The sequence below is a fragment of the Nannospalax galili genome, unplaced genomic scaffold (genome assembly GCF_000622305.1).
Source record: "Nannospalax galili isolate Female #2095 unplaced genomic scaffold, S.galili_v1.0 scaffold2379, whole genome shotgun sequence".
Classification (NCBI taxonomy): Eukaryota; Metazoa; Chordata; class Mammalia; order Rodentia; family Spalacidae; genus Nannospalax; species Nannospalax galili.
The window spans coordinates 25,802-28,708 of record NW_008342586.1 but is presented as its reverse complement, the minus strand read 5'-3'; positions in this window follow the sequence as shown (position 1 = coordinate 28,708).

Sequence of the window (2,907 nt, the reverse complement as noted above, 5' to 3'; positions counted from 1 at the left end):
CAGCAGATCTGGGGGACCCTTGAGGGAAAATAGCTTTGTGGCTGCAGCTGCCCCATGTCCTGAGTACCCATCCTGGCATTGCCCTCTGTTAGACCAAATGTGGGTGTGTGTGTGCGAAGCTCTCCTGAGTCCAGGGGCCTCCCTCAGCATGGGTGCTCTGCAAAAAGGGCTCTGGGTAATTTCTTACATCCTGGAGCTTGCACCAGCACACAGCCATGTGTCCAGCCTGCTCAGACCTCCAGCACTCCTTCATGACCCTGTCTCCCACCCAGGTTACAGGTGGGAGGACTGCCCAGCAGCACTAGGTGGCCATAGTGGCTGGGAAATGGTCATCAGGAGCTTATGGTGGGCTAAGCCGAGAGCTGGCCTCAAGCAGGCATCATAAAATATATAAATGTAAATAAAACATAAATAAACCAACACACCACAGCCAGCAAAGACTAGCTTAATGCGGCAGGAAGCCAGGCTCAGAGTGTGGCACAGCTTGGTGGCTCTCACAGTGCCCACACTCAATCAAACTTGCCATCCCAGTGCCATACAAGGAAGCCATAGCCTTTCCCTGAATACACAAAGGGGTTCTGTGAGCCCCAGCCTGTGATGCCCTGGTTCCCTCCCAAGCCACTGCACCTCAAGGTGAAAAGCAAGTGATGGTGATGAAGGTCAGCCCTGGGGAGCCCTGGTGGGAAACAACATCTTGGGGAGATCCTGTCTACCCTAAAGCTACCTTCAGCTACCTTCTTACAAACCTCACAGTGACCCAGGAGTTGGCAGATGTCAGTCCCAGGAGTCTACCTAGCAAAGAATGGCACCTGGAGGTTGTACGTGAAGACCTCAGTGGCTCCTGTCAGGGGAGTGCCAGTTGATAACGTGAGTCCCAAAGTTGGAACTCTGGGGCTCTGAGTCCCTCCCAGAGATAAAGTTGTCCTGTGACACTGCAGCCCAAGGCTGGATTAGAGAAATTTATACTGTCCATCGTAAATTTCCACCACAGAGGGTTTTTTTTCTTAAATAAGCATTCAGATTTATGGGTGATCATGAATATCTCTCATTAGATGTGAGTCAGAGCCACAGAAATGATTAAGAAGAATTCAAACAGTTAATGAAACGGCTGACCCAGGCTGAGCGGTAAGATCAGATGCTGTCCCTTCTGCTTGTCTGTGATTGCCGTCAGCAACTGCAGGGGCTTCAAGGTTCTCGCAGAGCTCAGTAGCTAAGTTCCTAGGAAGTCCTGGCCCTGGGAGCCTCAGCGCTAGGTGATCCTGAGTGGTAGCAGTTCTGTTACCTGCTAGCCGGGCAACATGCTGCTGCCGCAGAGCCCAGAGAGCGGTCCATGCACAGAGCAGTGCTCATCCCACAGTCAAGGAAAGCTAGTGCTCAGGGCACCCCGTGCTGCTCACCGTCCTCTGCTCAGCCCCTGCACTCTGTCATCCCGTGTTGTGTGACACTAATCCTGGGAAGATGTGAACATCTACTCACCCCAGATAGGGAACCAATGACAAATCAAAGAAATGATACCACCCGAGTCCAACTTGATAGATCAGTGAGTCTATTTCAGTTATTGACAGGATTGTTAGTGAGGGTTGTAGCTAAAAGCCTCAGAGGGTCCCTTTCAAGCCATCCTTACTACATTTACAATCTTGGAGAGGGAGCAGCCTTGTGAATCTGGTGGCTTTCGGGAATTTAGTGAGAACTTTGAGCTGTTCACTTCCTCAATCTCAGGGAACCTCCCTTTAGAATTTCTGGAGTCCTCCAGGAGGGAAAGTTTCGGTTCTAAGGAAATCACTACACAACATCCCAACGACTGAGGGGGATGGACTGTGTGGTTATTTCCTCCAAACTGAAGGGTCCTTTCCTAGAGGGAGGACGGTCATTGAGACTCAGAAAGATCGTAGAACAGAAACCAGGGAAAGTTACAGGACTCACAAGGCCCCTCCCCAAGGTTATAGAACAGCAAACAACCACTCCATGGTATAACTTGAAGGTCGTCACTCATGCCAGGCCTTTCAGCTATTTGGGCCACCCGTTGCTCATGTAAGTAACCCCAGAAAACTCAGTTCACCAGCTAGACGTGGATAGAATCCTTTCTTTGGTCGCTGTTGATGATCTGTCTCTGATGAAGAGATATTCCCCAGGAACAGTCATATGACACAGTCAGACAACACAAAGACAGACAGAGCCAGAGTGGAGTTTGGGAGGAGCTGTTGATGGGTGGTCAGACATGCCACTATAGCTGATCTGATTGAGGGTGGAGTATCTGTGGAGACACTTCTCACAGGTACCTTCCCTCATGCAGTGTGGGATGGTGTGTCTCCATTCTGTGATGGTTAGTAAGACATGCAATGCAAGCCACGTCACCTAAAAGTGACACATCCTTGGGGAGGTGATGAAATCAGAATGTAGCTGCCTTTCTCTGTACAGTGTGCGGTTCCTAGCTCCCTGATGAGTGGGTTTCTCCATGCAGGTACAAGAATGTACCCCCCGAGCAACTGTAGAGTTCATCCTGATCCCTGAGAGTAGCAAATCCTGGATGGGATGGAAGCTGCCCAGCAGTTCTATGGCCTTTGCTGTGGGTGACAGAGCACGCAAGAAGCTTGAACATCTCAGGAAACTTGCCCTGCAAGGGAAGAATTACTCTGGGGTTGGAAGCATGGATTCAAGCCTCTTATTTGGTATGAAAACGAGAACATGGAGGTGTTGACTTGCCACTTCCTACAGCTAGTAGGACATCAAGGGAAGAGAGTACAAATTACACTCATGCCAAAGAGCCCTTTCTGAGGTTAAAAAAAGATTGGAACCCATAGGGAATTGATAGTCAGGAAGGAGAGATGGGATAGAGGTGACAGAGGATAGCCCTTAGGTCTCACCTTTAACACAGAGGAAGACACAGGCCATGACTTAGAATGCATA